Genomic DNA, 14048 nt, shown 5'->3' with positions numbered 1-14048 from the left:
CTTCACACACTTGTTGGCTATTTGGCCTTTCCTCCTGTGGATTGCCTGATCCTGATCGCTGTGTTCTATTTGTTTCCTCTTGAAATTGTGGTGGTTGTTGATTTGTAGTTGACTGAATATTTGAAAGCCTGGATAGTTAACTTCAATTTTCAATGTTGCGCTGCAAATACTTTCTCAGTTTGTCATTAACCTATTAATTTCCCCCTGGTTCTCTTAACTAACCAGACATACAATATTTTATATATAGGCAAAACCATTAGCTGAGTGCATACTGTGCCATTCCTGGGAGAGGTGCTTCCTCAGTTTGGTTCTCCTAGAGTAGATTGAGCCAGGGGTATTGGTGTAAGTAGTTAATTTGGGCAGTGAAGACCATGCCTGCAGAGGAGTGGGGGTGTGACTGGGAAGGGAAGGAGGCCAATCCATGGTCTATTATCCAGCAAGGTGCCACCTGGGTGAGGGGAACTTAGTTCTGCTGGAGACCTCCAGGGGTAGTGTAGAACTTGCCACTCAGTCATCCTACCAAAAGGCAAGGGAGCTGGGGTGTTATATGCCAATTCCTCTCAGCCTTTGGTTGTGGGGAGTGGGGAGGATGCTAAATCCCAGCATTTCAGGTTTGCTGCTAAGGAAGCGAGAAGAGCCCTAGCAGCATGAGAAAGGTCTCAGGCAGAGCAGTGCAGTACCCCCACCCCACCAGGCCTGCACCAAAAGAGTGAGAGGACACAATCAGGGCACCCCAAGGGCCCAGCGCTGCACAGTGTGCACACCACCCTTAACCAAGGGTCAAAAAAAGAACAGAACACAAAACAAAATAAAGAAACAAAAACTCTCATAAATGGGCATGATTAGGCCCATTTTTAAGGCCTGGAATTAAGGGTAGGAAGGTAAATGGCCTGAAGCTAATGGCAGAGCCATGATTCACATAAAGAATGCTCATCAGAATCGGCCTGGGGGAGTTTATGTAAGGCAGATTCTAGGTCTGGGGTAAAGCTCAGAGATTTACATTTTTAGCAATACCTACCTGATACAGGTATTTGTATTCATTATTTATTTCTATATAACAAATTACCTCAATTCTTAGCAGGTTAAAACAATGAAACATCTCTCACAGTTTCTGAGGGTCAGTAATCCAGAGTGGCTTAGCTGGCTGGTTCTGACTCAGGGTTTCTTCCAAAATTACAATGAGCACGTCATTCACTTTCAAGGTCGCTCCAGTATTCCTCATTGGTTGTTGGTCATGGAACTAACTGTTTAGCATCTTGACTGGTGGTGAATATACATACAGTAGTGACAAAAATAAACAGACTCGAACACACATGCACACCCATGCACACACACACACATACAGGCACATCCACACAGGTACAAGTGAAAGAGGGGAAATCAGAACAAGATCCATGGTGGATGGCATCCATGCCAACACCTCGGTTGTGATATGCTACTAACAATTTTGCAAGCCGTTATCATCTAGGGAACCTGGGGAAAAGGCACACCAGGTCTCTCTGTATGATTTCTTACAACTGCATGTGGATCTACAATGGCCTCAGGAAGTTTAAATAAACAAAGGTTTAAGGCAAGAATATTCACAATTACCTTGAACTTAAAACCACCTCAAGGCCCATAAAACCAAAGAATGGATAAGTAGGTTAAGGTATATTTACAGAGTGTAATGCTGTAAAACGATGACTGTGAATGAAGTACAACTGTCTGCAGTGAATGAATCACACAGGTACAGTGAGAGAAGCCAGGCACCAAAGAGGGCACCCAGTGTGGATCCATTTACATAAATACAAAGCCAAGCATAGAGCAGTTAGCATTGCTGGGGAGGGGAGTCCTGACAGAAAGCACTGTAGGAAAGGGCTTGGTGGGGGGGGGGCCCTTGCAATGCTCCCTCCAGTCACCTGGGTGCTGGTAACGTGGGTGCGTCCAGGTTGGGGAAATTCATCAAGCTTGCACAATTATGGCACGTGCACCTTTCTGCATGGGTGCATCAATAAAGGTTTCAAACAGATTTAATATCCACTATATTAGCACCTGGTATTAAGCAAGTACTACATGCCAGGCCCTTTCCTGGCCACTTTCTAGGCATTGTATCATTGTCCAAATGAGAAAACTAAGTAAAGGAAGAGCTTTCTAGGGCCACCCAGCTGCCCTGAGAGGAACCTGGGAATCAATGCTCTTCTTCACCTTGGGGCTAACAGCCAAGGCCAAGCTGTTAGTAACATCACTAAAAATGGGCCAGTTCCCTCACCGCACCAAACGTGGCCCTTTGCCCAAGGGAGGGGGAATTCCTACAGAGAACACTTGTGAAATTTGAGCACTTTATCTTCTGCTGAAAGCTAGGGCAGGCCCCGGGCAGGGGATGAACTGTTAATTGCTCAACACTGTAATTGAGTAGGGAGGCCTCCATTTAAACCACCAGGCTTGTAGTTGACCACAGAAGTGTGAAAATGACCGTGATTAATGAACTCGCTGATGGTGTTTTTCCTGTTAATGGCATTCTTTTATGTTTTAGTAGGAGTACATGTGGCGATTGCAAATCAGAAAGTGGGCAAGCCAGAGTAATTTTTGCTTTCACTTGCCTGTTGCTGTCCTGGGGCCCCATTCTGCCTGGTGGTGGAAAATGTAATTAGTCCGTCTGGGGCTTTCTCTCTTTCCCCTTGTCCCTGGGTAGAGTGCCAGGGGTGGTGGCACGTGGCATCCAGGCCTCGGTGGTGGTAAGGGGGGCACGTGGTTTCTTGCTGTCATTTGTCTACACGGGTATCCCTGGGCTGACCTTCCCAATGCGACAGTGCTCACTGACCTCCCGCCACACTGGCACCTGCCACGATGTCCTTGTCTCTTCATGGCCTGCTGTCCTCCTCTGATCTACTGCCATGTGTTCCTTGTCTTGGCCACAAGTCTTTGCCACCAGTTCATCTAGTCACTTCCTTCAATGCCTTCTCAGAGGGAATAGAAATATTTGGCTATGCTGACCACACTGGATTCCACTGGTGCGGGACCCAGAACCCTTTCTCTGAGAGCTCACTCCCCGCAGGAGCTTGAGCACTGCCAGCTGAGAGCTTAAAGGTGCCTTCCTCCAGAATTGCCCCTGGCTGGTGGGTGACACCTCACCTGGGTTAGGCCTTCCTCCCGAGGGCAGCCTGCAGCCAGGACTGATTGATGGCCAGTATGAAAGACCATCCCCCACTTTCGGGTGGTACAATGTTCTTTCCCCTGACACCAAATACAATGAGTCTTTCCCAACACCAGTTCTGCAATTCTCTTACACCAGCCAGGTGGCCAACAATTCTATGCAATTCTGACACTAACCACGCAGAATTAAAATCACACTTCATAGGTTTTTAAGGTTCGCAGTTCGCCAGAAGAGCCCTTACTTCAGAAGCCAGCTGCAGATGGATTGCCCAGACCACCCGCCCTCCTGCCTATCCTACTACAGGTTTAGGGGCTTCCACAAAACCCTCCCCTCAGGTTCAATAATTTGCTAGAATGACTCATAGAACTTAGGCGAGTGCTCTACTCTTACTGATTTATTTTGAAAGGTAAAGCTCAGGAACGGCTAAATACAAGAGACACCCAAGGCAGGGAATGAGGGAGAAGGCAGCTGAGGGGTGTGGTGCTCCCATGCCCTCTCTGGGCCACCACCCCCGCCCAGGACCAGCCTGGAAGCTCTCTACCCCACCACCGAGAGGTTCCTATGGGGGTTTCATTACACAGGCATGATTGATTAAATACCTGAACTTTGGTGGCCAAACTTCATCTCCAGTTCCTTTCTCATCCTGGAGATTGGGGGGCAGGGCTGGAGGTTCCCACCCTCTAATCATAGCCTTGTCTTTCTGGCCACCAGCCCCTCCTGATGCTACCTAGTGTCCCCTGGCCATAGTCATCTCAGTAGTATACAAACGACAATCCTATCACTTCGGGGACCCCAAAGGTGCTAGGGGCTCTGTTGCAGGAACTAGGGACAGAGACCAGATATTTATTTTATTATTCTGAGGTGGGAGCAAGTCTGTGGTATGATTCATGCTTTAGAGCTCTTCTTGTGGGACCAGGATGGACTAGACTCCAGCTGGGACCACGGTCTGGCTTGGCTCTTTCTTTGGCTGTGTCTTGCTCTCCTCACTTTCTTATGGGTTTCTCCTGGGGCACCCCCTGGATACAGGACTTCTGCAAGAATTCTCATCTTAGTCTCTGTGCCTGGGGAATGAGCTGAGACACAGCTCTGCCCCATGAGGTCAGGCAAGGCAGGGGACCGTCAGATGTCCCTGCATGTGTGTGCCCTCAGCCATTCATCCTCTGCATCTTCCTCACCAGGCTGGTGTGTGTGCGTGCGTGCGTTTCTGTGAGGCTTGGAAGTGAGGCATAGATTCCCTGGCCTCTCAAACCCCTAGAGCTTTCCAACAGCCTCTATTGATTGGGGTGCCCTAAGCTGCAAATAAGAAACTCTTACATAAACCAGCTTAAGTAATTTCTCTATTGCTCAACTGGAGGCACAGAGGAGGTGTAGGCTTTCAGGTTAAGGTAGTTTAAGTCTGAGCTCTGATTCTTGGGATTCTTCTTGTTTAAATCTCTTCCAAGCAGATGTGAGGCCCTGAATGCTCCAGCCATCCCATCCACCACTCACATTTGAGGGAAGAGAGAGACACAGAACTGATTCTGGGAGCTATTTCAGCAGAGTAAAGAAAGACTTCCCCTAAATCTGCTGACAAAACTTGCTTTCAATCCCAGTGCCATAAATTTGGCCATGTGCCCATTTCTGAAGCAATCTAGCCCAGACTTGGTCCTGTTGGGGATGGAGTCTGCTTCCCATCCTAACACTTGAACTGCTTATGGAAGAGGAATACATGAACCACACGTCAGGGTTCTCCCAGAAATGAGAGAGGGGAGAGCTTTCTGAAGGGTGGACAGTCAACAATGTTTATGCATAACATTATGGTCCTGGTGACTGGGATGGGGCATGGGTACAGGTGGCTTTCCCAGGAACTTCTCAGGTTCAATATCAGTGGTTTCATATTGCTGAGCCAATACAGTCAGAATGCCCTGCAGAATGGTTATGTGACTTTATACTCCGACTTAATAGCTTGCAGGTTCTCATTTTTCCTCATCTTCACCAGCACTTGATATTACCTATCTTTGAGAAAATCTCAATATTGTCTTAACATAGACTTTTTAAATTCTGAGGATATTATTCATTTTATCATGTATAGTTAGCCAGTCCATTTTTTCTCTTTTGAATTATCTATTTATAGATCTGCAAATTTTCTTGGAGTCTTTCCTGCCATTCTGTTATGTATTCTAGATCAGAAGTCAACAAACGTTTTCTGCAAAGGGCTAGATATTAAATTTCAGGCTCTGAGGGCTGTCTAGTCTGTCACAACTACTCACTTCTGGTGTTGTAGCACCAAAGCAGCCAAAGACAGTACATAAGCAAACGAGCATGGCTATGTTTCGATAAAACTTTATTTACAAAAACAGGCAACCAGCTGCACTTGGCTCTGTGGGCTGTACTTTGCCAACTCTTATTCTAAATGTTAATCCCTTGTTTTTAGATGATGCAAATATTCTCCAAGTCTTCACCCAGCTGTTAGCTTTGTCTATTCTTTTTGAAACAAAATCCTTAATTTTGATGTACCTAAATTAATCAGTTATTATCTGAAGTTAGTGTTTTTTGGATTAAAGCATCCTTTCTCATCCCAACAAGATAAACCTGCTCTGCTCCTTTCCTTGGGATGAACTCTTTATTTCTGCTGGCTTTCACCCTGGGCCATCCCCCATTGTGTGTGATGTGAGATGCAGCTTAATTTGTGGTGAGCTACTTGTCTTCACAGAGTAGCCAAACCAGTCATCCTTTCCCTGTGGGTTGGTAGCAGATGCAAACTTTAGTTGTGGGGCCGGGGAATGTGGGGAAGGATAAGTTGGAAGGCCTAACTCCAGCCAAATACTGGTCCTCAATGCTTGCCCTGTTCACCTGTCCCATCTCCCCTTGGGTGTCCTTTCTAGCACCTCCCCACACACACCCAGGGCCTCTAGGGTCTGGGACATTGATCAGGCTGTTCCCTTCCCATGGTGGGCCCTTCCTCATGCTTTGTAGCTCACCTCAAGTATCAAACCTCGCAGATGTCTTATCCGAAAACCCTCTCATTTAATCTGTTTCTCAACCCAATTGGAAAGTACTGTTCTGTTGGGGGAGGTTATCGAGAAAACGTGACCACCGATGGTCCCGTGAGCTGAACCTGATTGAATCTGAGGCACCTCACCCCTCCCCTGTCCTGGAATGTGGGTTCACTTGCCTTCCTGCTCCCAGAGGCTGCCCCAGGGATATAGCCTTGAGGTGGTGAGGTGGTATTGAGGCCTCTGGTTAGTATACAGGACTGAACCCATTTAAGGCCTCTATATAAATCTTTAAAATGTGGTATGTGGGTAAGAGATGCACTCCTCTTGCTGCTGCCCCAGATAAGCCTTGTGTGTAATTTCCTTTGCGTATGAAACCTGCCACCTACCAAGCTTCGTCACTCTCTCCCTGCCTGCTGCGTATGGAGGCCAGTTTCAGATGACACCCGAGATGCTCCCCAGCAGCATGTAAACCACACTTTCATCAGTGTACCTGCTTGTTTTCCTATTAGAATGTAAGTTGGGGGTGGGGGCAGAGCAAAGACCTGAACCGCATTATTCATCAGTCGCCACCTCCCTTGAGCCTGACACATAGCAGGCCTGAATTAGTTTTCAGAAAAACAGAACAAAAGAGCAAGTTTAACTGATTTTTCCAAGGCAATGGGTCATGAGATAGCCCAAGCATTGTCCAATAAATTCTCTGACCCTCTTTCACAATGCACAGTATTAGAATTAAGGTTTGTCCTTCAACCCACCCCCCAGTACTCTACACTGTTATCATTTCATAAAACATCTCAGTAGCTTGAGTGTATTTATCACACCTGCAGTTATTCACAGTTCAATACGAGAGCCCTGTTGACTCCCTTAAAATATCTGATTGAATTTCATGTGGAAGCGAATGCCACAGATTAAATATATGTTGTGTTAAGAAGCTTCCCATTTTATCACAGCCTGTGCGTTGCTAGAAAAGCATTCTGCATGTTAATTAAGATTGCTGGGGGATTTTAAAAAGACTTTTTTCTCTCCCTTTAACTTTATAATGCATTCAGAGGATGGGAACTGAGGCAACTATTTGCAAAGCTGTACAAATCAGTGTCAAGTCAGATGACTCGTGGGGTCCCAGTGAGCTTCAGTGATGGGCCAGGGCACTGTCTGTGTATCAGTGGCAGGTGGGTTCTGTGAGCCAGCTAGCTGCAAGGGAGCTGGATGACACTGCAGGGAGGAAACTCTGACTTCTGGCTTCAGTAGGAATAGAGCCTTTCTGGCTAAGACTGGAAGTTTGCCCAGGAACAGTTAAGCAAGAGGCAGGGGTGGGAAGTGACCAAATCTGAGACTCAAAGTGGACAAGATGAATCTGACCTTCCTCCCAGTAGGACATCAGCATAGGCAGGACAGTGTGACAAGACCAAGAGAGTGCCACAGATGCTTGCCTTGGCTGCAGTAAGATAACAGCCCACTACTGTCCCTCTGGGCCCAGATTCAGAGGTCACATAGTGACGTGAATAAAGCATGGGTTGAACAGCTTCAGACCTGGGTTAAAATCATGGCTCAGCCTCTTGCTTAGACAAGTGGCCTATTGGGCCTCAGTTTCCTCATCTGTGCAATGAGTACAGGGTCACTGCAGGATTCAGAGAGCACAGTGCGGTTGGCACACGGCAGGGCCAGTACGCAGGGCACTTACTGCTGCGCCAAAAGAACCCGTGCCCCCTTCTTGCTGGCAGAGCCTCTGAGCACTGTTGGCTGTTTGGTGCGCCTGTCACGGTCCTCCCCGTCCCCAACCCCAGCTCCAGCCCCTCTCCGCTTTGAAATGCAGCAGGGCCTTGGCAGTAGGAAGAGGTGTCACGGTGGTGTGCACAACCCCAGGAAGCTCTGGTGACCTAAGACACATGGTTGCAGAACAATACTGCTGTTTGTTCGGGAATCCCTGAGCCGCAGCGTGGGAGTCACGCACTAGCAAAGCAGCGCTGCCACTGGGGTGCTTGCTACTGGCGGCCTCGGCCCGAAACCCACTGCCCGAAACCGGCCCCCCCCCGCCGCCCCCCCTCCCCCCCCCCCCCCCCCCCCCCCCCCCCCCCGACTGTCCTGTCCTGCCGGGCTCGCCCAGCGCCCGCCAGCAGGGGGCGCGCCCTCGCTCCCTCCCGCCGCTCCCGCCCCCTCGGCGCCGCCCCGGGCCGCGGCTCTGCCGGCGGGGGGCTCCTCCCCGGGGGCGGGGAGGGCGGCGGGGGGGCGCGGCGGAGGGCGAGCGGGGACCCCCCTGGGGCAGCGGTGCCCGCGCGCGGCTCTCGCTCCTTGCCGGCCCGGTCCAGCAGGACAGGCCCAGGACAGACCCCGCTGCGCCTGTCTCCCGCCAGGACGGGAGGCCACCAGGGACCCTCGGTCCCGAGACACGCCCGCGGCAGACATCCCAGAGACGCGTCACGCACCTGCACCTCCGAGACGCAACACGCTCCACAGAGGGGGCATGCCCCTCAGGGGTGACATGGCTCACAGGTGACACACCCTGCACGGGGGGACATGCCCGCAGAGGTGCGCACCCTGCACGGGGGACATGGCCTACAGAGGTGCACACCCTGCACGGGGCGGGGGGGGGGGAGGACATGCCCACAGAGGTGCACACCCTGCACGGGGGGACATGGCCACAGAGGTGCACACCCTGCACCGGGGGACATGGCCACAGAGGTGCACACCCTGCACGGGGGGGACATGCCCGCAGAGGTGCACACCCTGCACGGGGGGGGGGGCATGCTCACAGAGGTGCACACCCTGCACGGGGGGGACATGGCCTACAGAGGTGCACACCCTGCACGGGGGGACATGCCCACAGAGGTGCACACCCTGCACGGGGGGACATGGCCTACAGAGGTGCACACCCTGCATGGGGGGACATGGCCTACAGAGGTGCACACCCTGCACAGGGGGACATGCCCGCAGAGGTGACACACCCTGCACAGGAGGACATGCCCACAGAGGCGACACACCCCTGAGGGGTGCATCGCCATTGTACCCAGCCCTACCTAGCCCCCCGGGGAGCAGACCCATGCCCACGGCACAGTGGGCCCTGTGACCACCACCCTACAGGTCGGCTACTGGTTTTTGAGATGTTGCCGCGGCAGAGGCCTGGCCAGCCCCATTCTGGTGCCCAGCCCCAAGGTGGCCACCACCCCCACCCCGGCCCCACTCAAGAGGAATGGGGCCTGCTGGGTGCCCGCCCTGCCCTCCTGCCAGGAGAAGCTGCCGTTGTTTTGAGCCGGGCAGACAGAGGTAGAGACAAGAATCAGTGAGAGGAAGAGTCATTTATGATTTATGAATAACGAACTAATTTAATCCTGGGTTTCTCTTGTGCCTCCCATTTGGTAATTTGTTCCATTTCTTAATGGCCTGAGTTCTTTATCAGGCCATGACAGAGGAGAGCGGTGAGTCATCACACTGGGGATCTGAAGGGTGACCTATATACCGGGACTGGGAAAGCAGGTCCCGAGAGCTGAGAGCTGGGTGCCAGCACCCCAGGTTGGGGGCTGCACTCCAGGTTGGGGGCGACTCCAGGCTGGCACTGCTCTGTCCCTCAGCAGGGTGGTGGGCAGGCAGCAGGCTGAGCCGGCCACTCACGGCGGGTGCCGGGCTGATGGCCTGCAGTGTCACAGTGAACCCTCAGCTTGTCCTCAGGTCACAGGTGGAAGGAGACAGTCAGTGGGGTTCTAGCCACCCCTTCCAGGCCACCTTTCTCTCCACAGAGAGTGGGACAAGGCCATGGAGCCAGGCTACCTTGGCTCAAACCCTGGCTGCCACTGTCTTGCTGACCCAGGGGCCATCACTTGACTGCTCAGAGCTAGAAAGGATGCTCTGAATGGTGGAGGCCTTGCCTCTGTCCTTGTCCTGCTGCCTAAAGCTCTTTGAATCTGTCATCTTGAATCCATTGTTTATGTCTGTTTTTCACGCAAGGATCCTGAGGGTTGGGGGAGGCTCAGCCCCTTCATGAAGGTGGTCTGTGAACAGAGAAGGGGAGGACGGAGCCTGAGAAGGCCTGCAGCAGGGATACCAGGGTAGACTCTGCTGTGCCTCAGCCGCGCCATCCTGCCGGGCGGCGTCTGTCCCCAGAGGTGCCCCAGCACAGGATAAGCCGGCAGGGGCCGGGGGTGCTGGGCAGACTGCAGCTGTCACCGAGAGTGAAAGCACATGGAAGCAACTAAAGCCGAGGTCTCGGGTACCTTGGACGGCGTGGGGGGTGGTGGAAGAGACAGGGCTGGGCAATCATATTTGCATACTTGCACCCCACTGGCAATTGTCATGTGCGGTGATGATCACTGTGCCCACTGTATAGGCAGATGAACTTGGGACAGGGAGGTTAAATCATTGTGTAAGTGGCTCGGCAGGTGCGGATGGAACCTGTCTTCTTACAGCCTCTTCCCTGCCCGTTGTCCCACTGCCTCTTGCCAGCCAAGACCTGACAGGTGTGGATGTTCGGTATAGGTGATATTGTCCTCCTCTACCACCAGTGGCCCAGAGGTCACTGGTCATTGCCACGTACCTCACCCCCTTAGGTTCCCTGGGAGGTAGGTATGAACAAGGACTACTACATTGATAGTCAATATTTTCTTAAAGTACAGTACGCGGCCAGACAAGTGTGCCTACTGTGAGTGCACAGCTCTCTTGATGGTCATAAGGACAATTATTTTAATCTCATTTTGCCTGATGAAAACTGGAGCTGAGAGAGATTGAGTGGCATTCCCAGATCTGTTCATGCAGCCAACACTGGATGCTTGCTTCTACCCCTCTCTCTTTCTCGTTCTTTTTTCTTTCTCTCACTTTCCTTTTATGAGGTGAAAATTCCTCTGTCTTTTTGTTTTTCATTTTGGATGTCTTTATTTTATTATTGAAGTACAGATGACACACGTTATCTTAGTTTCAGGTGTACGACAGTGATTTGACGATTCTGTTCGTGACTCAGTGCTCACCACCATAGGTGTGGTCACCATACAATGTTACTGCAATATTATTATTATTTTTAAAGATTTTATTTATTTATTTATTTATTTATTTATTTATTTATGAGACGGAGAGAAAGAGAACAGGAGCTGGGGGAGGGGCAGAGGGAGAGACAGAGAATCCCCAGAGGAAGAGGCAGAGAGAAGCCCGGTGCGGGGCTCAATCCCATAACCCTGAGACCATGACCTGAGCACAAATCAAGAGTTGGCAATTTAACCAAGTGAGCCACCCAGGCGCCCCACAACATTAATACAGTATTATTGATTACATTTCCTATGTTTTACTTTTCATTTCCATGACTTCCTTATTTTATAACTGGATGTTTGTACCTCTTAATTCCCTTCACTTATTTCACTACCACCCCAACCTCCCATCTGGCCACCACCAGTTTGTTCTCTGTCGCTTCCATTTCTTAATGTCTATGTTTTGAAATGGATTTTTTAAAGTTTTGATTTTTATTTCATTTGAGAGCAATACAACTTAATGGAAAACAACAATGCTTTTATCATATTAACTTCATTACCACAAGTGGTTATGTGAGAAGGAAATCTGTATGAAAACTCTTTATTTGGGGGATGAGAGTTCTGAAGTGTCTTAAACAGAATTTGTTAGAACTTGCAGTATAGGCTTCGGAAAGTCTGAAGTTTGCAGATTCAAAAAGGCTTGAGGAAGGAAAATGGACTTGAACTGCTTAGTTTTGCAACATTTAACTTAGCAGTCATTATTTACATTAACACTCTGGAATATTTTGGAGAAAATCAACAAAACCTTTATAAGAGCGGCTTGATCCTCTGCTTGCAAGTCTGATTTCCAACTTTGAAATGGCTTTTTTAATCCCACATTTCAAAAAGACGAAAACATTTTTGCTTAGTTAAATGAGGGGAGAGAGGGTCATGTTGTATACAATTGTCCTCGTGTGCAAAAGCAGAGACCCCTCCACTTAGGGAGGAGGCCTTTCCATTGAAGTTGGGGGTCTGGGTGCATTCTCACTTATCTGGATGTTTTCATGGGACTCCTGGGTGAAAGGAAAGGGTTGGAGGTACATTTGAAGGCCCCTTCCCATCCCAGGAGAGCAGGATTTAGGAGAAATACAAATCACTTCACCTTAATCATATTTCCCCTTCAGGGAAATGTGTGAAGTCTCTTCAGGGACTTTCCTGACTGCCTTTGGAGCAGAAGGGACAAAAACTCAATCAATCAGCCAATATCCACTGACTGAAACAGACTGTCTCTGTCTGGGAAGGTCCAGGGAAGTAGGTCTGAAAGGAGATGCATCTGGCAGGGGAGAGATGAATCCCCCAAATTCGGAGCGCTGGACTGGCCAGGTTGCATTGGGCTTTGCAGACAGGGGCACGTGCAGTGTCCATTCCTGCCCCTGGTCCCCTTCACAGGTCCTGCAGCCTCGCACAGCGACAGCTGGAGTCGCTGCTCTCGTCCCAGCCAAAGTGAGGGTGCTTTGCCAGCAAAACCTGCAAGTCATCCTGCGCAGCTGCCGCCCTGCAGAGACAGACAGGCCCTAGTGGCAGGGGGTGGGTGCTGCAAGGAGCCTCTCAGGGTTGTTTGTGTTCAGCGAAACTCCCCACCAAGGCTTCAGAGCAGTCTACCCTACTGGCTGACAGTCACCATCACACCCTGGCTTCCCGGCTCCGCAGCTTGGGTTGGTGGCTCCTTCCAGGGATTCCAGCACCTGGAGGGGCCACTGTCCTGCAGCCACAGCATATGAGGACAGTGCATTTGGTTTGGTCCAGGAAGAGTTGCTTACATGATTTTGCTATTTTAATGGAACTAGATGCCAGCTTGTAAACATTAGAAAATTTTACATATACATCCAGACTTCCAGCTTCTCTTGAAAGCTGGAACCTCTGACAATACTGAGCCTGAGTGCCCGTGTGGTCGTGGGCTGAGTGTACCATCTCTGATGGCCACAGGCCATTCATATGCCTGCCCTTGAGGACCTCTGAGTCAGTGAGAGCTCCCCTGATACCTGTAGGGGTGATGGCATCCTGCCCCCTGGACTCCCTTCCTGGACAGAATGGAGACTTCTCTGGCCCAGCATCTCCCCCTGACATCATCATGGCCTTTGCCCTTTTGTACTGAAATGACCTGTCTACTCCACAGGTTGTGGCCATTTAGGGACATTGATACTGATTTAAATTTCCTTCCTCTTACCTGGGTGTGGGTGTGGGGGGAGGGGGAGGGGTGTCAGGATTTAATCCCTTTGGAAGCCTTTTCAGATGTGATTCTGCATCTCCATAATGGCCTTCCAAGGAAGGCTGATTGGATCCAGTGATTTATCCTGTTTTGAAGTTGAAAATAGGGACATCTGGGTGGCTTAGGGGTTGAGCTTCTGCCTTTGGCTCAGGTCTTGGGATAGAGTCCCACATTGGGCTTCCTTCAGGGAGCCTGCTTCTCCCTCTGCCTGTGTCTCTGCCTCTCTCTATGTCTTTCAAGAATAAATAAATAAAATCTTAAAAAAAAAAAAGAAGTTGAAGATGAAGAAATTGAGTCTCAGAGTGGTTTCCCAATGTGCCCAGCTCACAAGGCCCACATTTGCAAGGAGGGAGGCCCTGGTGCACAGCTTCCCTCCCGAGCACTTTGCCCTGCACAGGTGGAGCTGGCAGCTCCTGTAGCCAAGGACTGTGGTGTGGAGCTGCAGGGGGGTGGCCCTGTGACACGGATCCCCGCCCCCCCCCCCCCTGCACAGGCACACCCAGAACCCAGAGTGCTCTCCTCACACTGGGGGGTTCATGCAGACTGCTGCCCTGCACACCAGGGGCCAGAGTCCAGTTAGCTGCGCAGCCTGGCCACCCACACCCAGGGTCACCCACCACTGGAGCGAGCTCTGCTGCACAGCAACTCCTACACTCACCTTCGTTTCCTGTCTAAGGCTCTGTGCCTCAGGAGCTGCTCCCGCTGCAGGCCTGGAAGTGGGACATGGGTCAGAAAGAGAGAGGAAA

The sequence above is a fragment of the Vulpes lagopus genome, chromosome 19 (assembly GCF_018345385.1).
Source record: "Vulpes lagopus strain Blue_001 chromosome 19, ASM1834538v1, whole genome shotgun sequence".
Taxonomy (NCBI): Eukaryota; Metazoa; Chordata; class Mammalia; order Carnivora; family Canidae; genus Vulpes; species Vulpes lagopus.
This window is presented reverse-complemented; position numbering follows the sequence as displayed.